Raw genomic sequence first — 26,340 nt, 5'->3', positions numbered from 1 at the left:
GGTAAATATATTCATGCTGCTGGATTCACACCTAACGTGTGACGTCACACCTGAAGCTACAGAAGCTTCTCTGGTCCACAATACCTCCTTGTGGACCAGAGAAGCTTCCGTAGCTTCAGGTGTGACATCACACGTTAGGTTTCCAGGACAACAACCAAACATTGCTTCCAAGTGAGCTACCGGCCGGAGCTACGCGCGTGCCACGAGGAAAGCAGAAGACAGCGCCAGCAGAGACACTGAAAGAATTTAAAGTGAACAATTGCAAGAGAAGTACCGTATGAACCGTTATGAATCCAGCAGCATGAATATATTTACCATCAAGCACGCCGACCAGTAAGTAACTGCTGGCTTTTTTATATATGCTCTTTTTTTTATTGGACTTTTCTTGTTGAGACATTGAAACACCGGTATCTCTGCAGCATATGACAACTTTAGTCAGTGTATATCTCCAACCCACATGTGCTAATACTAATCATGCACCGCGGAGTTATAATTTGATACTTAGTCAGCGCGGGTTCTATTCTGTTTTTCTAAAAATTGTATAATGTTGAAATTACATTACACTTAGTTCATATATGTGAAAAAATGTACAGTATATGCAAATATGCAAATACTACATATATGTATATGTACTACTACAGTAGTCTTGAAAGGGGGATGTCGTATGTATATTACATTATTTAGATTGTGACTTTATGTACCAGACAACTTTCTTTTTGGAAATTTACGTTTTTTTTATACTTTAAGAAGAAGCACTTTTTTTTGTAACTGTTGTCCTCAGTTGTAAGCCTAATAACACCCCACCAATTTTTCTAGCTCTTAAGTTATAAAAGAAATTATATAAAAGAGGAAAAGATATTCGCAATACCCAATCCTAGTCACGCAAATCTCGAAATTCCCAAATTCAAAAGGCGTGAGCCCTAAAAAAACACACTTCATTGATAATCCTTAAAATAACGTACTTCAAAAAAAGTAAATAAATAACCAAAATATGTCAGAATTGTATATCATCGTGTGTAATAGGAATAGGTCTACTGGATAAGTGGGTAATGGGATTAACTATCCCTGACTCTCCCTATATATCCCTCAGCCCAGAGATACCCCCAGATGGTAGGGGCTCCCTGTCCTCGTGGCTACCCTAGACACGCCCTATCGATACCCTATATGATGTCCCAAATAAAGAACTAATGTCAGTTAGACATTCCCATATGCCAACGCGTTTCCCCCAAAACACTGGGTTCATCAGGGGGTTATAAAGGGAAAAACAACAAAGAATAAGACATTGGATATAAACATGTAGGGTAATTAAGATGGAGCTAGATAAATTGTATACTTGCCCCTTTGATTCAGTAAGATATGCCCATGTGTATTGATAATACAACACCTACAGTGAGGGAAAAGAAAGTTCATTAGATACTTATAATCTCTTTCAAATTAAGTAAAGTCTCGCCCAAACAGCAGGTAAGTACTGATGTCGCAGTGTGCTCCTTTGTCTCGTTCTCACAACCAAAAACGACCGCCAGAAGTACAATCAGAAAATCCTTGGTGTAGTGTGCGTCGATGTGTGCGCAATTCCTCCAAAATAACATCACAGAGACGCTCTAAAGTAGGTTCCAATAATGTGCCTGCTTCCAACGGCTGGGCGCGGTTTATTTATACCAGAAGATGGGAGGCGGTCTTACAATCATGACCAATGAGGAGACAGGTTATGGTATGAAGTGATTGGCTGGAAGGCGGTCTTACAATCATGACCAATAGGGAGACAGGTTATGGTATGAAGTGATTGGCTGGCGAAGATGTGAATGATCGCGCAAACTTATGTTCCCACACTTATTCGCGCCCTTTCCGTTGCCGCGCTTATCCTCGTGGATGAAGAAACCCTCGCTCGGCGGTCCTCATCCCTCCCTCCTCAGCCGGCGCCATGACACTGGTATCCTGCAGTAATACCAGGCCGGGCACAAATCAGCTACAGGTCGGGACGACCAGACCATCGTGCGAAAGTCTCTGCGCAGATGCGAACGCGAATGCATATGAATCTGCGCATCTCCATAGGATAGATGGCCACCGTACGGCGAACAATAATTTTTCCACAACAGTATTTACATGGATGAACAAGGGGTTAGTAGGCTTCTGACTGGCACAGATAATCAAAATGTAAACCCATTTCTACTGCTGCTGGTTTGTACCACTACCTCTCCCTTTTTAGTACCATGTTGCTTAGCGTTTCATTTATTTTAATAATGGCAGTGTGACCATTGGGCTGGTTCTCTTATCTTTTGTGTGACCCTCAGGCTGGTTCTCTTATCTTGTGTGACCCTTCAGTTGGTTCTTCCTATGTGAAAGAACAATAGGTCCAGTATGACCTGGAGTCTTCTCCACTGATGCTGCCTCTATGGTCAGTCCGCCCTTGTTACCCATTTATTAAATTCCTTATCTATACAATAGAACGGTGAATGTACTTTAGCTATAGGTCTATTTTTTTTCCTAATAGAACAATATTCTCCGACAAGGTTATTTTGAGAAGGAGTCAGAATGGAGCCAGGAGTCAAGGAAAAAAAAAAAGGAAAAACGTTTTTAATAGTTTTCTGTCTAGACAAATAATTCATTTTAATCTATGAGAACTGAGTCCTGGCGTTGCATTCTCTATTTTTGTCTCTGCTTGGTTCTTTCCCTTGTGAGATGATACATTTTACCCTTTGCAGATGACAATACATGCTGTTTAGGACATCTTATGACATGCTCTCTCCAGACATGGAGTGGTATACAAGTCTTATTATAATATTTCTGTCCTGTGACTTAATTCTTCCTCACAGAGGTCTTTATTGTCCTGATCAGTTATATATCTCTCTGACACGGAAGGACAATACGTTTAGGAGTTAGGATGCACAGAGCAGAATATGTAATTTCAGCTGTGGAAACCAGACTTGAGTGCTACGCAGATTAAATTTCTTCCTTCTTGAGCAGAAATGATAATATCGGAATTGGCTTGCCTCTGGTCTAGCTACATTATTTGACAAATGGCAAGTACAAGAGGTATATTCAATCTGCAAATTAAAAAAAATTGTTTGGATATCCCCCAACTACATAGGCTTTATCTAAATCTTCCATTTCCAGGCAGTCTCTTCCTATCTTTCCTATTACTTATCACATTCAGTAACCTGAATTACATGGCAAATAGTGTAAAACCTATCATTAACATCAATTATCAATTAACAACAATTATTTAATTCACGTAACGATCTTGCATTTCACAATTACACAGAAAAATGGAAGTAGAAAGTTATGTGGGTGTGGGGCCTTTATTGAAAGATAGGCTCCCATTTAAAGGGGTTTTCTGGGATTTTTATATTGATAGTCTATCCTCAGGATACATCTTCAATATGAGATTGGCGGGAGTCTGACTCCTGGCACGCGGCCAATAAGCAGCTTCCTAGACCATGTCATATCACTTTCATTGGTCACGTGGCCTAGGCGCAACTCAGTCTCATGTAAGTGATAACGGCTGTGCTTGGTAAGGTGGGTGGAGGCCACAGCGCTCACCGGAACTTTGGCTTCAGCTGATCGTCAGGGTGTCAGGAGTCAGACCTCCTCCAATCTCATATGAATGACCTATCCTGAGGTTAGGTCATCAATCTGAAAATCCTGGACAACCCCTTTAACTGCCAATTGTAATTTCTGATTGGTTATCTAATACAATAATGGGCCTGATATATAAAAAAAACAATGCAGGCAAAACATCTAGTCATCGTTAAGTCATTATAGAGAGAATCCATTTAATTTAATGAGCACCATGTAATTTTTTCTTTCCCCTGTGGTGGTGCTGGAGGGTAATACACATGCTACCAGCTTCTTGTCACTTGGGATCTTAGCAGCAGCCAGCAAGACATCCTCTGATCGGCTTTAAGGACTTTTTTTTTTACTAAGGAAAGACATTCCCCAATACAGGCAACTGTGGAACTCCAGGATCACCCTTGTTGATGTTATTTTTCTTAGTAAGTCTATCAGTTGCAATATAGGAAGGTACATTATAGTTAATATTTGTGCCTGGTATAATATGGTAATAAAACTCCAGTGTTAGAGAAGACCGGGCACATTCTCCAGTAACGGCAGCAACCTGGGCATAGCCGCTGCTCCAGATTCTGCTGGTGATTTTTTGCTAGCCTCCCCCTATATCCAAGCAATTGATGCCATTAGTTTCAATGTCTAATATATTCCTGAGGCCATATACGTACTGTCAGGAGGGAGTCACTGACACTGATATGGCACTGCAAGGGTTACTCTGACACTGCCCAATCAGGTCCACTCCCCACTGAGAACTCAGCACCAGTGACACACTATATGGACATACCTTTTAATCATTGAATTCAGGTGTTTAACTCTTACACACACCACGACCTAACTGTACATAGTCTCTGGGGGGCAGGCTTATGTGCTGAGCTCACTCCATACATGGTGAATGCAGTTGATCCTAGTAATTTAACCCCTCAGATGTCGTGGTCATAAGCAACCACGGCATCTGAGATGTTAGAAAGAGGGAGAGGGCTATGTCCTCCAAGCACCCATGGTAAATTCACAGGGCTCCCTTAGTTCCTGTGAATGGAAACAGCATGCCAAGACATTTTGGACCATTGCTTTCAACTTTATGGGAACATTTTGTGAAGGCCCTTTTGTCATGAAAGGGTAGGGAACAGTTCAGCTCTGTAGTCCACCCGCACCTTTGCCCCTACCTATTTGCACGATCCACCCTAAGTGATGGCCCACAACTGGATGACAGTCTCTTCTTAGCTAAGGGTAGGGTCCTAAACCATATGGGCAAAGATTAGTAAGACAGAAAGAGGTTGAAACCACACAGGCAAAACCAGGACTGGATTGGGATCCATAATCATATGTACATACACAGCAAAGTGAAACCAGGAGGAAACATCAGAGATAAAGTCAGCAGGCAAAGGCAAGGCCGAAAACTAGCAGAGTCAATACCAGGAGGTCACGTCAGAAGCAATGTCAGAGTCAGCAGGTAAAGGTCATTGATCCAGAGTAGCAGACACACAGCTAGCTAGTGAGGCATAAAACACCAATCACAGGCACCTGTGGCCAGCTGCTGCCTGTTTATTAGCCCTTTTCAGGAGACATGTGATGCCGGCACAGAGAATGTCAGCGGGGATAGTTGTCGTAACAACTGAGAGACGTCTGTGCCGCTGCCATATTGCAGCCAGACACGCTCCGGATCACAGACAGGTAAGTACGTGACACCTTTTCTGGTCCAGCATAAGTCTGCCCCAGTAAACAAAGCAAGGTCCAAAAAGCCATAGTTGGATGGAGCTTGGTTTAGAAGAAATTTACTGGCCCACACAGATCACTAACGTCAACCCCATCAAACACCTTTGGGATGAAGAATTAGAACAGAGATTATGATTCATGCCCTTTTGTCCAACATCAGTGTCTGACCTCACAAATGTTCTTCAGGATAAATGGGCAAAAATTCCAATATGGACCAACTCCATATTAATGCCTATAAATTTAGAATAGGAACTTCTGTAGGTCGAATGTGTACAGTAGGTGTCCCAATACTTTAGTCTACATAGTTTATATTATATACAGTATGTAGATGCAATGAGCAGGACACTGGGTCAGTTGGGGCTGCTATGCAGTGGGTCAGATTTAGGTGTGTATAAGTTCATGCCGTCAGTTGCAGCTTGCGCAGGTACTGTAGCAGGGCCCTTTAAGATGGTATGAGCACACGTACTAGGTAAGGAATGCCAGAGGGGGATATTGTCTCTGTATTGTGTCAACGGTGTCTCCTACCTGTGGTACGGCTGGACTCCTGTATCCTGGCTCACATGCAACAAAATTGAGTGCTGTCAATAGGAGTAATGGAGGAATGATGGAATTCCACACAGAAAATAGGGTCCAATTTGTCTTTACTTGATGTTATTATATGCAGCTTTAGATCCATGCAATTTACAGCAGTAGTCTAGGATCCCAGCAGGTATTGGCAATATGTGGCAGGAATTATATATATATTCTGTATCTGGTACATACGCCTTTAAGAATCTGGCAGGTATCTATCTTCTGCTCTGTCTATGGTCTGCTTGATGTGGGCCTGACTAGCTGTGGAGGTACTTATCTTCTCCTTGTTTTTGGAATCTGTACTTACAAGACTGCTCGCAGGGAATGATGGTGGCGTCCTGGAGATCTGATAGTTCTGAAGTTGGCTGCTTCCTTGGTCTACCAGCTGAGGTAAGGGACTCAGGCTGGGAAGGTTGATCTTGGGCCTCAGCAGAGGCTTGGATCCCTGGTTGGTGTCCCTGCTTCTGGGAGCTCCTATTCACACAGCCTACCCCAACAGGGGGTGGCTGGTACACTGCCTAGAACTTTCTTTCCTCCTCCTGAAGTAGGATGTGGGAACATTCCACTCCTCCTCAGATAGGGGGAAGCTAGCCTGGAATGGTCTATTCCAGCCTAGGAGCTATCTAGCTATGGTCTGTATACATATTGCTGCCACCTGCTGGTGTACATGGAAAATTACAGAAAATATATAAAATACAGACATAGAAATGGCAATGCACAGTTATATTACACTAGTTGACAATACATTAACACTTGACATTATTGTAGCAGGGATACAGAAGTTTTAGTGACATACTTCAGGATGTTACATATACAGATAGAGAGAATTTATTTTATTTTTAGAGACGTGTTAAAGAGGTAGAAATTATTTGACCTGGTCATAAGCAGATACCAATCATTCCATATTATGAAAGGTTTATATTTTACCTCTAAAGCAGCTTTGAACACTTTGTCATGCTGCACAATAGCAAATGAATTACTCTGAAGACAGATAATCAATGCCATGTGACTTGTTCTGCTATAGAAAAGCTTCTTCCGCATTTCACAACACCACGCAGTAATGGTGTATCATGTTGTCTTGTTTAGGGAGGGGGAGGTTCTAACAGGCCTCCCAGGGTTAACTCCGCCCTTAACACAGTGCACAGTGCAGATGGAGCAAGAAGGTCAGTGTGTGCGATGTCTGACCTCCGCAGCCATTTTGGAGAGTTCTTCAAATTCCATACTTAGTTCCATGTACCAGCACATAGAATGAAAAAGATTACAGAACCAGGCAACTCAGAGAGGGAATGAGAATATTGACAAAGGAAGGTAATTGTCGTTTACCAGACTACACCCTCTTTTTCATCAGGTGGAGAGATTGTAAGCTACAAACTACCCACCATAATTAAATACAAAAAGGCCATTTGTAAGAATATAGCATTCCTAGAAGAGGATACAGAAGTATAGGATTATACAGTACAGCAGAGATAGTTCATCCCTCCTACCTGGAGAAATAATAGAGAGAATGACTGATTGTCATAGAGGACTATGCCTTATGCAACTTCTAGGAACTAATGTGAATCCCTGTAAAAGCTGCCTTAATGTAAATTACTTATGCATATATTGATGAACTGTGGATCAGCTTCATTAAAGTACTGGGAGTTCGTTATAAGCACTAGTCTCCTTATTCTATATCATCATTACTACAACACTCAACATTTGCACCTAACGGTTCTGGCGTCACGAACCAGGGGCCCAGCCACCAAAGCACCTTAAACACTAATTACCATCAAGGACACCTCAACCAACATCTGGCTCGTGTTCCCTGCAACAGAGAGTGCCCCGGAGGATTTCATGCTGTCTTCCCATCCACTGTACGCCAGCCCAGGGAGGCATCTGATAACTGTGAGTAAATTAACTATTACACCCATCGGTCCACTGTAGCCTCACGTATTTCCCCTGGGGTTTGCTATGCTACATATATATATATATATATATATATATATGAGTGTCACGGATGGTGTACAGGAAACAAGACAATACAATATGAACAATGACTCACTGGATCCACAACTAAGGAACAAAAGGGAGACCCCTGCAAGAGACCTGCCGCTCTCCCTTATTGCTCAGCCCTTTCTGGTCATATCAGTGAGTGGTTTAACAACAGAGGAATAATTCAAAATAAATTTCCTGTAATAATTGGCAAAGCCCAAAAAACGCATCAGCGCCTTCTGATTCTCAGGAAGCTCCCACTCAAGCACAGCGCGGACCTTCTCGGGGTCCATGCGAAAACCAGAAGCGGAGAGAAGAAACCCCAGAAATTGAATTTCTGGAACCGCAAACACACATTTTTCCAGTTTCGCGTATAATTTATTCTCCCGCAGAATGAGCAAGACCTGACGTAAATGTTCCTTATGAGTCTTGAAATCAGGAGAAAAAATCTAAATGTCATCCAAATACACTAATACAAATTTTCCCATTAAATGATAAAAAATGCTGTTCACGAAATGCTGAAAAACGGCTGGGGCATTCATCAAACCAAAGGGCATAACCAAATTCTCAAAATGGCCCTCAGGGGTATTGAAAGCCGTCTTCCATTCGTCTCCTTCTCTGACCCTGACCAGGTTGTATGCCCCTCTTAGGTCTAATTTGGAAAAGACTTTAGCCCCAACAACCTGGTTAAACAGGTCCGGGATCAGAGGAAGCGGATAAGGGTCACGAATAGTGATACTGTTCAGCTCCCTGAAATCCAGACAAGGTCTTAAAGAACCATCTTTTTTCTTAACAAAGAAAAAACCAGCGGCAACAGGTGACTTCGAGGGTCGTATGTGTCCTTTTCTCAGACTCTCAGAGATATAAGCACGCATAGCGACCCTCTCAGGTTGGGAAAGATTGTATAAACGAGATTTAGGCAGCTTGGCGCCTGGGATGAGATTAATAGGGCAATCGTACTCCCTGTGCGGGGGCAAATCCTGAACTCCACTCTCAGAGAAGACATCCGAAAATTCAGAGAGGAAAGGTGGTACAGTCTTAGTAGAAACCTCAGAAACAGATGTCATGAGGCAATTCTCTCTGCAAAAGTCACTCCAACCATTTATTTGCCTCGCTTGCCAATCAATGGTGGGGTTATGTTTAGTGAGCCAGGGTAGCCCCAACACTAGAGGAGTAGGCAAACCGCTAAGGACGAAACATGACACATCCTCAACATGAGCATCACTCACAATTAAACGGATATTGTGAACTATGCCCTTTAATGATTTCTGAGAAAGTGGAGCGGAATCAATAGCAAAAACAGAAATATCCTTTCCCAAAGTGCATACCTGGAAACCATGAGTTATTGCAAATTGATTATCAATGAGATTGACAGCTGCTCCACTATCCACAAAAATCTCACAAAAAATGCTTTTGCTCTCTAGCGCCACCCTAGCAGGCAGGACAAAACGGGAACTACAAGCAAACGGAAAACCTTCAATTTCCGCCTCAACCCTGCCAATAGTAACAGACGGAACATTTTTAAAAGATTTTTTCCTTTTTGTTTCTTTATTACTCCCAGAAAACTGCCTGACTCTCTTAGAGGGACAAACATTTGCCAAATGATTTATACCTCCACAACAAAAACAAACCCTCCCATGCGGGCTGAATTTTCTATTGTCAGAGGCAATCAACCCCACATGCATGGGCTCCTGCTCAGAAGGGACTGACAGCGACTGAGACCCCTGCGCACAGAAAGAGACCGCTGCACTGTCCCGGGACTGAGTATGACAGGAAGGAGAGATCTCTCCTCTCTCTCTAAGACGCCTGTCAATACGAACGGCCTGAGACATAGCAGAATCCAAGGAGGTAGGTCTCTCATGAAAGGCAAATGTATCTTTCAATCTCTCTGAAAGACCATGGCAAAATTGACTTCGGAGTGCAGCATCATTCCAACCAGTATCAGCTGCCCATCTCCGAAATTCTGAGCAGTATATCTCTGCGGATTGTTTACCCTGGCATAACAGACGTAGTCTAGACTCAGCCAGAGCAATACGATCCGGATCATCATATATCTGACCCAGGGCTAAAAAGAATTCATCCACTGAACGGAGGGGCCGTGCCCCCTCCGGCAGCGAAAAGGCCCAGGATTGAGCGTTACCCCTGAGCAGCGATATAATGATCCCCACCCTCCATTCTTCATCACCAGAGGAATGGGGAAGAAGGCGAAAATGGAGTTTGCAAGCCTCTCTAAAACGCACAAAATACTCACTACCCCCGGAGAACGTATCCGGGAGCGAGATCTTAGGCTCAGAACAAACTCCATGAACGCAAGCTGAACCGGCCACTTGAAACTGAGAAAAAGTCTTACGGAGATCAGCTACCTCCAATGAAAGACCCTGGAAGCGCTCAGCCAAAAGTGAAACCGGATCCATGCTTGAGACGGTTTTGGCGGCTTATAATGTCACGGATGGTGTACAGGAAAGAAGACAATACAATATGAACAATGACTCACTGGATCCACAACTAAGGAACAAAAGGGAGACCCCTGCAAGAGACCTGCCGCTCTCCCTTATTGCTCAGCCTATGCGACCACCCCAAAGGTGGATGGGCGCATATCCATGTACCTCGACTATCTTACACCTGATGACCCTACAATAGTGAGGGGACACGACCACCGGCTCCCTACACAGACACGGAGGGAGTCAGGGTCACCTGGATCCAGAAAACAGAAAATGATAAATACATAAACAGAACTTATCTTGCAGACGACTGGGGACTGTGGACTGAGAACTAGGAACAGCATGCACACACACTCCAGGAAGTTGTATAAGCCGCACACTACTGCATTCTGGGGAGGAACTTAAAGGGCAGCAATCAGTCCAACTGCATGACAGCTGAGATAGACTAACGAGATGAGGAACTTAACCAAAACAAAGAAACTCAAGGAGGAGGATCTGGAAAGCTCCTGTCAGAGCTTCTCAACTGTCTGGTTGTGACAGTAGCCCTCCCTCTACGAGTGGACTCTGGACACTCAGGGCCCACCTTCTCAGGATGGGACCTATGGAAAGCCCTGATGAGACGAGTGGCCTTAATGTCCATCACTGGGACCCACATCCTCTCCTCAGGACCATAACCCTCCCAATGAACGAGGTACTGGAGGGAACCGCGGACAAGACGAGAATCCACAATCCTAGAGACCTGAAATTCAAGATTTCCATCAACCATAATCGGAGGAGGAGGCAAAAGCGAGGGTACAATAGGTTGAACATAAGGTTTCAATAAGGACTTATGAAAAACATTATCGATCTTCCAAGTCTGAGGCAGATCAAGACGGTAGGCAACAGGATTGATGACAGACAGGATCTTGTAAGGCCCAATAAACCTAGGACCCAACTTCCAGGAGGGAACCTTCAATTTGATATTCTTGGTAGACAACCACACCAGATCACCAACATTCAGGTCCGGACCAGGCACACGTCTCTTATCTGCCACACGCTTATATCTCTCACTCATGCTCTTTAGATTATCCTGAATCTTTTGCCAAATAGATGACAAAGACGAGGAGAATCTGTCCTCATCAGGTAAACCAGAAGACCCCTCTCCCGAGAAAGTCCCAAACTGCGGATGAAACCCATATGCACCAAAAAATGGTGACTTATCAGAGGACTCCTGACGACGGTTATTTAAAGCAAACTCAGCAAGGGACAAAAAAGAACACCAATCCTCCTGATTCTCTGCCACAAAACAGCGCAGATATGTCTCCAGATTCTGATTGACGCGCTCTGTCTGGCCATTCGACTGCGGGTGGAAAGCAGAAGAGAATGACAACCGAACCCCCAAGCGAGAACAGAAAGCCTTCCAGAATCTGGAAACAAACTGCGTGCCCCTATCAGAGACTATGTCTGAAGGAATACCATGCAATTTGACAATGTGGTCAATAAATGCCTGCGCCAGCGTCTTAGCATTGGGCAAACCAGGAAAAGGGATGAAATGCACCATTTTGCTAAAACGGTCCACCACCACCAGAATCACAGTCTTCCCCGAGGAACGAGGCAAGTCCGTTATGAAGTCCATGGACAGATGTGTCCAAGGACGGGAAGGAATGGGTAAGGGAAGGAGAGGACCTGATGGCCGTGAATGAGGGACTTTGGCACGAGCGCAAGTCTCGCAAGCTGCCACAAAACCCTCAACCGACTTACGAAGCGCAGGCCACCAGAATCTCCGAGCGATGAGATCCAGTGTGGCTCTTGCCCCCGGGTGCCCAGCAAGGACCGTATCGTGGTGTTCCTTAAAAATCTTGTGTCTCAAAGCGAGAGGCACAAACAACCTCCCAGGAGGACAAAGATCAGGAGCCTCTGACTGGGCTGCCTGCACCTCTGCCTCCAATTCAGGAAAAAGAGCAGAGACCACCACACCTTCATCCAAAATGGGACCCGGGTCTTCAAAATTCCCACCTCCCGGAAAACAACGTGACAGGGCATCTGCCTTCACATTCTTAACCTCAGGGCGGAACGTGACAACAAAATTAAACTATGGAAAGAACAAAGACCATCTGGCCTGTCTCGGGTTCAGACGCTTGGCTGACTCCAAGTAGGCCAGATTTTTATGGTCAGTAAACACAGTAATAGGGTGTCTGGCTCCCTCTAGCCAATGGCGCCATTCTTCAAAAGCCAACTTGATGGCCAACAATTCCCTATCTCCCACATCATAATTTCTCTCTGCGGAGGAGAGTTTCTTTGAGAAAAAGGCACACGGTTGCCATTTGACAGGAGAGGAACCCTGAGACAAGACCGCACCCACCCCTACCTCAGAAGCATCAACCTCACCTATGAAGGGTAGCGAAATATCAGGTTGTACCAGGATGGGAGCGGAAGCAAAACTCTCCTTGATATTAGAAAAGGCCTTACGCGCCTCTACCGACCAGGAAGAAAAATCTACCCCCTTTCTGGTCATATCAGTGAGTGGTTTAACAACAGAGGAATAATTCAAAATAAATTTCCTGTAATAATTGGCAAAGCCCAAAAAACGCATCAGCGCCTTCTGATTCTCAGGAAGCTCCCACTCAAGCACAGCGCGGACCTTCTCGGGGTCCATGCGAAAACCAGAAGCGGAGAGAAGAAACCCCAGAAATTGAATTTCTGGAACCGCAAACACACATTTTTCCAGTTTCGCGTATAATTTATTCTCCCGCAGAATGAGCAAGACCTGACGTAAATGTTCCTTATGAGTCTTGAAATCAGGAGAAAAAATCTAAATGTCATCCAAATACACTAATACAAATTTTCCCATTAAATGATAAAAAATGCTGTTCACGAAATGCTGAAAAACGGCTGGGGCATTCATCAAACCAAAGGGCATAACCAAATTCTCAAAATGGCCCTCAGGGGTATTGAAAGCCGTCTTCCATTCGTCTCCTTCTCTGACCCTGACCAGGTTGTATGCCCCTCTTAGGTCTAATTTGGAAAAGACTTTAGCCCCAACAACCTGGTTAAACAGGTCCGGGATCAGAGGAAGCGGATAAGGGTCACGAATAGTGATACTGTTCAGCTCCCTGAAATCCAGACAAGGTCTTAAAGAACCATCTTTTTTCTTAACAAAGAAAAAACCAGCGGCAACAGGTGACTTCGAGGGTCGTATGTGTCCTTTTCTCAGACTCTCAGAGATATAAGCACGCATAGCGACCCTCTCAGGTTGGGAAAGATTGTATAAACGAGATTTAGGCAGCTTGGCGCCTGGGATGAGATTAATAGGGCAATCGTACTCCCTGTGAGGGGGCAAATCCTGAACTCCACTCTCAGAGAAGACATCCGAAAATTCAGAGAGGAAAGGTGGTACAGTCTTAGTAGAAACCTCAGAAACAGATGTCATGAGGCAATTCTCTCTGCAAAAGTCACTCCAACCATTTATTTGCCTCGCTTGCCAATCAATGGTGGGGTTATGTTTAGTGAGCCAGGGTAGCCCCAACACTAGAGGAGTAGGCAAACCGCTAAGGACGAAACATGACACATCCTCAACATGAGCATCACTCACAATTAAACGGATATTGTGAACTATGCCCTTTAATGATTTCTGAGAAAGTGGAGCGGAATCAATAGCAAAAACAGAAATATCCTTTCCCAAAGTGCATACCTAGAAACCATGAGTTATTGCAAATTAATTATCAATGAGATTGACAGCTGCTCCACTATCCACAAAAATCTCACAAAAAATGCTTTTGCTCTCTAGCGCCACCCTAGCAGGCAGGACAAAACGGGAACTACAAGCAAACGGAAAACCTTCAATTTCCGCCTCAACCCTGCCAATAGTAACAGACGGAACATTTTTAAAAGATTTTTTCCTTTTTGTTTCTTTATTACTCCCAGAAAACTGCCTTACTCTCTTAGAGGGACAAACATTTGCCAAATGATTTATACCTCCACAACAAAAACAAACCCCCCCATGCGGGCTGAATTTTCTATTGTCAGAGGCAATCAACCCCAACTGCATGGGCTCCTGCTCAGAAGGGACTGACAGCGACTGAGACCCCTGCGCACAGAAAGAGACCGCTGCACTGTCCCGGGACTGAGTATGACAGGAAGGAGAGATCTCTCCTCTCTCTCTAAGACGCCTGTCAATATGAACGGCCTGAGACATAGCAGAATCCAAGGAGGTAGGTCTCTCATGAAAGGCAAATGTATCTTTCAATCTCTCTGAAAGACCATGGCAAAATTGACTTCGGAGTGCAGCATCATTCCAACCAGTATCAGCTGCCCATCTCCGAAATTCTGAGCAGTATAACTCTGCGGATTGTTTACCCTGGCATAACAGACGTAGTCTAGACTCAGCCAGAGCAATACGATCCGGATCATCATATATCTGACCCAGGGCTAAAAAGAATTCATCCACTGAACGGAGGGGCCGTGCCCCCTCCGGCAGCGAAAAGGCCCAGGATTGAGCGTTACCCCTGAGCAGCGATATAATGATCCCCACCCTCCGTTCTTCATCACCAGAGGAATGGGGAAGAAGGCGAAAATGGAGTTTGCAAGCCTCTCTAAAACGCACAAAATACTCACTACCCCCGGAGAACGTATCCGGGAGCGAGATCTTAGGCTCAGAACAAACTCCATGAACGCAAGCTGAACCGGCCACTTGAAACTGAGAAAAAGTCTTACGGAGATCAGCTACCTCCAATGAAAGACCCTGGAAGCGCTCAGCCAAAAGTGAAACCGGATCCATGCTTGAGACGGTTTTGGCGGCTTATAATGTCACGGATGGTGTACAGGAAACAAGACAATACAATATGAACAATGACTCACTGGATCCACAACTAAGGAACAAAAGGGAGACCCCTGCAAGAGACCTGCCGCTCTCCCTTATTGCTCAGCCTATGCGACCACCCCAAAGGTGGATGGGCGCATATCCACGTACCTCGACTATCTTACACCTGATGACCCTACAATAGTGAGGGGACACGACCACCGGCTCCCTACACAGACACGGAGGGAGTCAGGGTCACCTGGATCCAGAAAACAGAAAATGATAAATACATAAACAGAACTTATCTTGCAGACGACTGGGGACTGTGGACTGAGAACTAGGAACAGCATGCACACACACTCCAGGAAGTTGTATAAGCCGCACACTACTGCATTCTGGGGAGGAACTTAAAGGGCAGCAATCAGTCCAACTGCATGACAGCTGAGATAGACTAACGAGATGAGGAATTTAACCAAAACAAAGAAACTCAAGGAGGAGGATCTGGAAAGCTCCTGTCAGAGCTTCTCAACTGTCTGGTTGTGACATAGAGATGAAAGTTCAAGGCAGCACTCCTCAGTACTGAATGTTTGGGTGCCAGCGGTAAAAGCACCTTACCAAGGTGTGTAATGTAGAATAAAGAATGACACCGCGGCACATCCGTTTGATGAAAAAAAGTGTGACCCTTTATTCACCCATGCGATGTTTCGGTTCGCTTGCTGGGACCATTTTCAAGCAATGCTTGAAAATGGTCCCAGCAAGCGGACCGAAACGTCGCATGGGTGAATAAAGGGTCACACTTTTTTTCATCAAGCGGATGTGCCGCGGTGTCATTCTTTATTATATATATATATATATATAATAAAGAATGACACCGCGGCACATCCGTTTGATGAAAAAAAGTGTGACCCTTTATTCACCCATGCAACGTTTCGGTCCGCTTGCTGGGACCATTTTCAAGCAATGCTTGAAAATGGTCCCAGCAAGCGGACCGAAACGTCGCATGGGTGAAAAAAGGGTCACACTTTTTTTCATCAAACGGATGTGCCGCGGTGTCATTCTTTATTTTATATATATATATATATATATATATATATATATATACACTCACCTAAAGAATTATTAGGAACACCATACTAATACGGTGTTGGACCCCCTTTTGCCTTCAGAACTGCTTTAATTCTACGTGGCATTGATTCAACAAGGTGCTGATAGCATTCTTTAGAAATGTTGGCCCATATTGATAGGATAGCATCTTGCAGTTGATGGAGATTTGAGGGATGCACATCCAGGGCACGAAGCTCCCGTTCCACCACATCCCAAAGATGCTCTATTGGGTTGAGATCTGTTGACTGTGGGGGCCATTTTAGTACAGTGAACTCATTGTCATGTTCAAGAAACCAATTTGAAATGATTCGAGCTTTGTGACATGGTGCATTATCCTGCTGGAAGTAGCCATCAGAGGATGGATACATGTTCTCATTCTGTTTACGCCAAATTCGGACTCTACCATTTGAATGTCTCAACAGAAATCGAGACTCATCAGACCAGGCAACATTTTTCCAGTCTTCAACAGTCCAAATTTGGTGAGCTCGTGCAAATTGTAGCCTCTTTTTCCTATTTGTAGTGGAGATGAGTTGTACTCGGTGGGGTCTTCTGCTGTTGTAGCCCATCCACCTCAAGGTTGTGCGTGTTGTGGCTTCACAAATGCTTTGCTGCATACCTCGGTTGTAACGAGTGGTTATTTCAGTCAACATTGCTCTTCTATCAGCTTGAATCAGTCGGCCCATTCTCCTCTGACCTCTAGCATCCACAATGCATTTTTGCCCACAGGACTGCCACATACTGGATGTTTTTCCCTTTTCACACCATTCTTTGTAAACCCTAGAAATGGTTGTGCGTGAAAATCCCAGTAACTGAGCAGATTGTGAAATACTCAGACCGGCCCGTCTGGCACCAACAACCATGCCACGCTCAAAATTGCTTTAATCACCTTTCTTTCCCATTCTGACATTCAGTTTGGAGTTCAGGAGATTGTCTTGACCAGGACTACACCCCTAAATGCATTGAAGCAACTGCCATGGGATTGGCTGACTAGATAATCGCATTAATGAGAAATAGAACAGGTGTTCCTAATAATTCTTTAGGTGAGTGTATATACACTGCTCAAAAAAATAAAGGGAACACAAAAATAACACATCCTAGATCTGAGTTAATTAAATATTCTTCTGAAATACTTTGTTCTTTACATAGTTGAATGTGATGACAACAAAATCACACAAAAATAAAAAAAATGGAAATCAAATTTTCAACCCATGGAGGTCTGGATTTGGAGTCACACTCAAAATTAAAGTGGAAAAACACACTACAGGCTGATCCAACTTTGATGTAATGTCCTTAAAACAAGTCAAAATGAGGCTCAGTAGTGTGTGTGGCCTCCACGTGCCTGTATCACCTCCCTACAATGCCTGTGCATGCTCCTGATGAGGTGGCGGACGGTCTCCTGAGGGATCTCCTCCCAGACCTGGACTAAAGCATCTGCCAGCTCCTGGACAGTCTGTGGTGCAACGTGACGTTGGTGGATAGAGCGAGACATGATGTCCCAGATGTGCTCAATTGGATTCAGGTCTGGGGAACGGGCGGGCCAGTCCATAGCATCAATGCCTTCGTCTTGCAGGAACTGCTGACACACTCCAGCCACATGAGGTCTAGCATTGTCTTGCATTAGGAGGAACCCAGGGCCAACCGTACCAGCATATGGTCTCACAAGGGGTCTGAGGATCTCATCTCGGTACCTAATGGCAGTCAGGCTACCTCTGGCGAGCACATGGAGGGCTGTGCGGCCCTCCAAAGAAATGCCACCCCACACCATTACTGACCCAATGCCAAACCGGTCATGCTGGAGGATGTTGCAGGCAGCAGAACGTTCTCCACGGCGTCTCCAGACTCTGTCACGTCTGTCACATGTGCTCAGTGTGAACCTGCTTTCATCTGTGAAGAGCACAGGGCACCAGTGGCGAATTTGCCAATCTTGGTGTTCTCTGGCAAATGCCAAACGTCCTGCACGGTGTTGGGCTGTAAGCACAACCCCCACCTGTGGACGTCGGGCCCTCATATCACCCTCATGGAGTCTGTTTCTGACCGTTTGAGCAGACACATGCACATTTGTGGCCTGCTGGAGGTCATTTTGCAGGGCTCTGGCAGTGCTCCTCCTGTTCCTCCTTGCACAAAGGCGGAGGTAGTGGTCCTGCTGCTGGGTTGTTGGCCTCCTCCACGTCTCCTGATGTACTGGCCTGTCTCCTGGTAGCGCCTCCATGCTCTGGACACTACGCTGACAGACACAGCAAACCTTCTTGCCACAGCTCGCATTGATGTGCCATCCTGGATAAGCTGCACTACCTGAGCCACTTGTGTGGGTTGTAGACTCTGTCTCATGCTACCACTAGAGTGAAAGCACCACCAGCATTCAAAAGTGACCAAAACATCAGCCAGGACGCATAGGAACTGAGAAGTGATCTGTGGTCACCACCTGCAGAACCACTCCTTTATTGGGGGTGTCTTGCTAATTGCCTATAATTTCCACCTGTTGTCTATCCCATTTGCACAACAGCATGTGAAATTGATTGTCACTCAGTGTTGCTTCCTAAGTGGACAGTTTGATTTCACAGAAGTGTGATTGACTTGGAGTTACATTGTGTTGTTTAAGTGTTCCCTTTATTTTTTTGAGCAGTGTATATATATATATATATATATATATACTGAGGTGTTAAACTGGAATATTCCTTAGTTTAGTAATATAATGCGCTTTACAATAAAAACAAAAGCATTGCTCAAAGACCAATATGTCTCTGTATATTACAATTACCCTGAGCGGCCATTATTTTCTAGCCTAATCCCTTAGATGATGTTCACACGGCGGGTTTTACAGTGGGACTTTGGTACAGACAGCCGACCGGAAATTCAGCTGAAAACCTGCTGGCGGCTGCCTACTTTCTGCCTCCTATACATCTCAATGGGACTCAGCACAGAGCATCAGGGAGTGGCAACTCAAAGCCACGGCCACAGCAAGAAAGGACATGTCCCTTCTCTGCGTATCCGGAAGGTTTTCAGTCAAAATTTCAGTGTGGTTGTCCACGCCTAAATTCTGCTGTAAAACCAGCTGTGTGAATGGCCCCTTAAAGAGCGTTTTGGCTTTAAACCCCATAATGCTGATCATGGTGATGTTGAACCTAAAGAAATAGAAATATTCACCTGATTCTCACTACTCCATTCCAGCACCTTGGGCCCTTTTAGCACTCCTACTGGTCCCCAAGTCATGTGTACAACTGCAGCCATTCAGTGACTTCAGTGGTGATGTTTTCCCAAGCACCATGAGTGCTACTTGGTCACACCTGACTACTGAGGCCAATGAATAGCTGTCATGGCAAAACGTGACCCTGTCTAGAAGTTTACATGCTGGGGACTGGAAGTAGCACTAAATCAGTCGCTGTCGCTGGAACGGAGTTGCAAGGGGTGCAGCGTCCCACTCAGGACACGTGGGAACTGCAAAATAGCTTAAAATTGCATTATCATACTGCATGTTATTTTGTACTACAACACCTGTTGTATCCCTGTTCATAGGCTGGTCTGGTGTAATTTATACATCCCACCACTAGATGGGGATAGTATACAGGTGATATAAATACCTAGGTCAGGCCTAGTGAGATAAAAGTAGTGGGAGAGATTATGCAGAGTGAAGACTTCACACCACAGATTAGTAAGTGGAGCCAACTTCGCTATGTGGTAGTACCAGGGTGTGAGGTGCAGAAGAGCGTTTTCCTTCTGTGGCCGGACTATATACTTGCATCCCTGACCAGTAGGAGAGAGTTTGCCTCCCTGGAACAGACCCAAGCATCAGAAAGATTCATCGGTGATAACAGCCGCTATTTAGGGCCACAGACACCTTTGCGCATGGTGGAGGACATTATAGCTTCTGGCAGCCACACCATAATTCTGGGAAATAGATTAGCTACCTGTCGCAATATTCATCTTGGAGGGAAAATACAAGGTATAGGACTGAGCATACCAACTGAAGTAAGGTACTCCATAACCACAGCCTGAATCAGAGCCCAAGAAAGCCTATAAACAGTGGATTCACAGATTAACTGTAGTACTAACAAAAGACTGCACTTTGTTTGATGTACCTACTGCAACTGGAACCAACATCAGTAAAAGTTGTGAGTTGTATCTTACCACTGTCTAGCTCATTATTACTACTATTGGTTGTTCCACCATTAACGGTACTGGCATCATGACAAAAACCATCAAGGGACTCAGCCGCAACAAGCACCCCTAACATCAAGGGCACCTCAACCACCATCTTGGCTGATGCTTCCTACCACAGTGCGTGCCCTGGAGGATTTCGTGCTGTCCACCTCAACACTGTGTGCCAGCCCAGGGAGGCTTTCTGCTAACCGTGAGTAAACTGATGAACTGTGTGTTATTATTTGGCCCCTCATCGGTCCACCGTGCACCTCACGTGTTGCCCCTGTGGTACTGGCTGGCTGCAGGGGCAGGTGAGCATGTTTTTTCTTTAGATGCAATAATGTCATGACCCCATTTAAAATTGGGTTTAAAACTGGAAAACTCCTTTAATGATACTAATTTTAGCACTCTAACGTTAACATTCAGCACATAGCATATTTTTTCCTTACCACATTTTGAAAACCATATCTTCTTCCTGTTGACATAGCTGTGTGAAGTTTTATTTTGCAGGATGTATTTCATTATTTTGTGGTCTATAATTGAATAGCCCAATATATAACTTAGTTCAACTAAAAACCAAGCCATCAAATTAGAACTGCAAAGAAAAACACCAGGCCCATAACACCAATAAGGGCAAAAAAAAACAACAACACACCAAATAGTTGCTACGTCGGGTTGTTAATAGTGATAGGCCCACTAAGTCTGTCAGCTCTCCACGCGGTTTTCACATAGATTGCTTTTGGCCTGGTTGAGGGGTGGCAGTACTGGTGTACAAATGAACCACACCCACTTACAAAAGCCACAATATTCCCAGTATAGTATGTGAAACACTCAAAAATGGTGCCTTTTAAGGTAACTGAATCAACGAACTGTTAGAACATCCTCCGGAGGAAGCAGTGAATCTAAACAAATGATTTCTATGGCTTTTCATGTCACAGATGGAAAAACACAACCCTTCAAAATGGATTGCTATGTATAAATGGCAAATTGTGCTATTTTTACTAACTGGTGCAGTGCGTATTGCCCAATGCTGAAAACCATGTGCCTGATGGACTTGGATATTAAATAAGCCTGCACCGCATCTGCAGACAGCTGTTTCGGGGTGATTGACCCTCATCAGTGCAGAGCAGAGGTGTCTGCAGATAAGGTGCTGGCTTATTTAATAGGCCTATGTCTCAAGGCCTATTTAAAGGGTCAAACACTTGCAGTACGCAGCCCTGCAGGGTGAGCGAATGTGAGGTCACGGTTAATAGGCAGAAACGAGGGTTGCTCTTGGTACTCACAGTTTATAGAAGACCCTGGGCAAGCATACAGCAGTGATAGAGAGGTTGGCACATGGATCCTCTGGGGCACTCTCTGTGTATAGGGACCAGGCCAGGTGGTAGGTGAGGTGCCCTAGGTGTTGTAGGTTTAGTGTGCCTGTGGCAAGATCCCTTAAAGTTCGTGACGCCAGTGCAGGTAACGGTCGCACACCGATTTCTTGCAGTAATAAGTGAGGAACACACGTTGCAGTGAACCAAAACTTCCTTTTACTGAACAGGTTAACTATTTACAGTCTTTGGTCAGTTCCACATGTAAAAGATGGTGACAGGCTTTACATCAAATGGCAGGCAATGTTCTTTGCAAGATACTCAGAGGGTTAAACACTTACAGATCAGGCTGCACTTTTCCTCAGAATCCTGTCTGTCTTTCTCCAAGGCCCCGTATGCCCTATTGCTGGCTTTATCCTTGTTTAGGGAAAACTTCCTCTCGTATATGTCTCCTTGCTTTAAATATATCCTTCTGCCCTTCAGCTCTCTGTTTGGCTGGAACAAGCTTGGCTCTGCACTGTACTTCTATAGGAACTTGGTTTCTCAGGAGGAAGACTCTTCTCCTGGTGGCAAACTAGAAGCCTGGGCTATCTAGCTGCATGTCAGAAGCTGCTCCTCAGCTACTCTCTGGCTAAGGTGACTCTTGGCTCCTGAACACTCTCTCTCTGACTGACTCTTTCCTGTCTGGGCCTAACTATTTATACTAGGGGTTCCCTAGCTCCCTCTACTGTCTATGAGGAGGAACTACACCCCTAACAGGCCTGGTACACAGGAGATAAAATAAATTACATGACAATTCACATTAAAATGCAATATAAAATACAATGACCATGTTCCACAGGAGGTGGAGAACAACGTGACCCAATTGACCCTTGTGTAGTGCCTACTCATACGTAGTGGGACACTACACACTGACTTATAGGATAGCTGCCTTACATATGGTGGCATTAGAGGCAAAGCTTGTTAAGAGCTCATTTGCATCCCTTTCTTCCCAGAATTCCAGAGGAGCATGTATGGCCTATAAGTCTCCTCATGCCGATTTAAGTCACTCTTTCCCTAAGGAGAGTTAGTACCCCCCAAATCCTGACAGGCCTATCACCCAGTTAAGCAAGTACTCTCTGCTCTGCACTGATGAGGGGCAATCACCCTGAAACAGCTGTCTGCAGATGAGGTGCTGGCTTATTCAATATCCGAGTCATGTCTCAAGGCCTATTTGAACGGTTGAACATTGACTTATAGGATGGCTGCCTTACATCTGGTAGCATTAGAGGCAAATCTTGTTAAGAGCTCAGTTGCATCCCTTAATAGTCCTATTTTACCACAAAAATCTGGAAATGTTTCACTCATCTCCAGATCTGGTGTCTATGACCATAAGTCTAATGATTTTGTATATGATAATATCTCTTATATGCTATGTAGTATTAAACTAGCCATTAGCATTATCAAACAACCCCAGCTTGTAGACCTAGGTTATGATAACTTTTATTGTAAATGTAACAATATTCTAGAAAGATAAATGAGAGAATATGATTGAGGGATTACATATATTTCACACATGCAATACATATCAAGAAAAATGAAAAGTGGAAATGGTTATTTTTCTAACCATAAAAAGATAAGCCACTTGCAGCCCCATATTCAATAAACATATGTTTCCGGTGAGGATTTTCAGTTCTAGTAACATGACTAATGATCATATATTGAGTAACTGTGAAACAGATATTGGATATATACCACTGGATAAAACCATAAAATACCACATACAATGGATATCCACATAAAATATAAACATAAGAATGCCTAAAATTGTAAAAATGACTTACACACAGCCATTTTCATTACACCATCTAGATCTCTGTGCCCTTTAAGCGTGCCGACTTCTTTCAATGAATTTTGACTTCAGCAGGAAAGCAATAAAGATTCTGTGGCTTGTCAGTATGTAGGGTTGTCATGACAACAATCAGAATATGGAGTATAGATCTGTGTGGCCCATTTTGGAAATCATTATATTTTTTAATCTCGAAAAACATTACATGAAAGCAATGTACAATACCATTTGCATTGTTACAAGTTTCTCCAGCTTTCATTTTGTTTTAGAAAATGCTACTAATTCAGTTGTAACGTCTGCTACCATATTACCTTTTATTGTTTTTTTTTTTGCATTTTGGAAGTGTACTGCATATCAATAGGAGAAAATATATATATACTAGAAAATACTAAAAATAGGATAATGATTTAGTATTTTGTTAAATTGACTAATTCTAAAGAGAGATAGGCAGACTGAGGGGCAGAAAGATAGATAGATAGATAGATAGATAGATAGATAGATAGATAGATAGATAGATAGATAGATAGATAGATAGATATCATATATCTTGAAGAACAGGTCCAACTAAGAACAACAATGACAATACACAATTTTTGTTGAAGCAAAGTCGTTCAAAGGAACACAGTTATTGTGTGCATGTTCCAAGCTCCATCTATAAAGGTCCTCCTTGAGAGCCCCCAATAGTAATAGGGCCAATCCATAAGGCACCCCTATAGTGTTCCCAGTAGCTATAATGCCCCCTATGGTGGCCCCAATAGTTATAATGTCCCCTGTAGTAGCTCCAAGTATTTATAATGTCTCATGTCATAATCCCAGAATTTATAAAGCCATGGTGCAATGCCCACTGACATTAAAATGACCCTTGTAATGCCCCATGTAGTGCCAGTATGTATAATGCACCTCTCTGTAGTTACCATATGTATAATGCCCCCTGTAGTGCTCTCGCTTGTATTATAATGCTCCCTATAGTGCCCCCTGTATTATAATGCCCTCTACAGTTCCCGCCTAGTGCATCATGTTGCATACTGAGGGGGCGACAGTTTATGGGGGGAACATCCTGACCCAGGTTTTCATGACCAAGTCATCGTGTAGCCTGAGATCTGGTGCAGGAGGTCGCAGTGATGTCATTCTGACTTCCTGCGCCTTTCTACTGCCTCACATTCTTTAGACCTAATGTCCTGCAGCCCATGAGGTTGAACGGCAGGGACCGGAGCTATAGGCTCATGTTCCCTGCTGTAAACTGCTGCCCCTTCAGAGGCAGGTCATCCACCGCCTGAGGCGGGATGCTCATCTCGACTTATGGCAGATGCAGCCCTGAGTATAGAACATGATGCACTAGGCAGGAGATGTGTGGCTGTGTTAGGGCTAGAAGTAATAGTAGCAACAGCAGCACAATATGGAATATGATAGGCAAGTCAGGCGATGTACTGCTTTGTATGGGGTAGCAGTAGTAGAAGCAGGGTTAGTAGTCATTTTAGCTGCAGCAATGGCAGCAGTAGCAGTATTATGGACAGGCAGACAGTAGATGTGGCATCACTAGGCTGGTGATAAATAGCCAGCTGCACTGTCAGCATGGCAGATATATAGTGTCATCAGCCAGAGGTGTGTAAAAATCCTCATTTGCTTATGCCAGGTACTGTTCTCCACACCCGTTCTCACAGCAGACAACAGTATACCACTGGTCCAATCGGCTGACCCAGATGGATGGATCAGCATATTTGTTCAAGAAAGGGTATAGTCCAGGTACAACAGAATTTTTTTTAAATAAACTTTTAAATATTTTTCATTTAAAAGGTTAATTGAACAACTACAATATATGTTGGGTAACTGTGACACACACCAATATTTTAGGTGGCACACAATTAACACCAGGATTAGTATTGTGAAAGATTTATGTGATGAAATTGTGGTGATTCACAATTATAAAAAAGTAAGTGCACAATACCACAAACAGTGACAAAACTAGCCGCACTGAGGAAGCCTGAATAAGTGACACAATATGACACATTGATTCCTGTTTCTAAAACCTATCTCTCTGTGAAAGAAGTATAAATCTAACTAGCTATTGTCTTGTCTTAATTGTGAAATAACCTCTCTGACCATAAACTATCTGAATTCTGTGTTTTAAGGTCTCTTTCTTCCAACAGACATGTTATCTGTCCACTGTACAAACCCCAAAAAACAATGCATTTCCTGGCTGGGATCTGATATTGTGCCTACAACACATCCACTGACATCAGAGCAATAGTTCCTCAGTATTGGCTGAGGCTGACTGCAAGGTATTATAGGCAAGCCTGTGCGGATAGGGTCCTGTGATCCTCCTCCTCGTCTTCTCATCTTTCCTGTATTTTACTCTATTTTTATAAAATGTTTGTTTTATATATGTATTATGGTTTTGTGTGTACGATTATTGTAACTGTAACTGTCTTTCTATGTTTGACTGTAGGCTATGCTACTGTAACGGCATTGCAGTTTCTCTATTTTAAGGATTAATAAAGTTTATCTTTATTTTGATATGTAAAACGTCAGATGCCATTTTGATTGATTTGTGCGGGACAAATCGCAAACACTTTGCATTCATTGAAGTTTTGGGGAAATTAACAACAAATTTGATTAGTTTAGAATTGATTTGCTCATCTCTGTGTGAAATAATTATAAATCTAACTAGCTGATATCTTGCTTTTATTGTGAAATAACCTCTCTGACTCTAAACTATTTGAATTCTTTGTTTTAAGGTCTCTTCTCTTCTAACAGACATGCTATCCCTCCAATGTCCAAGCCCAGAAAAACAAGGCTATAGTTCCTCATGGATGAAGCTGACTGCAAGGTATTATAGGCAAGCCTGTCTGGATGGGGACCTATGATAGTCTTCCTTGATCTTATCTTTTCTGTATATTTATTTAGACTTTTTTATTTGTTATTATT

The 26,340-nt window shown here is 43.8% G+C and overlaps 1 long non-coding RNA gene across 1 annotated transcript; it reads left to right on the top strand.

Moving 5' to 3' along the window:
- Positions 1–5,114: 5,114 nt before the first annotated feature.
- LOC121001192 lies at positions 5,115–26,220 on the top strand. The gene is made up of 3 exons (XR_005779000.1): positions 5,115–5,235; positions 25,563–25,694; positions 26,151–26,220. It is a non-coding gene; the product is annotated as an uncharacterized LOC121001192 (long non-coding RNA).
- The last annotated feature ends 120 nt before the right edge of the window (positions 26,221–26,340 follow it).

The sequence above is a fragment of the Bufo bufo genome, chromosome 5 (assembly GCF_905171765.1).
Source record: "Bufo bufo chromosome 5, aBufBuf1.1, whole genome shotgun sequence".
NCBI lineage: Eukaryota > Metazoa > Chordata > Amphibia > Anura > Bufonidae > Bufo > Bufo bufo.
Note: the sequence above shows the minus strand (reverse complement) of the source record. Positions and strands in the feature narration are given on the sequence as shown.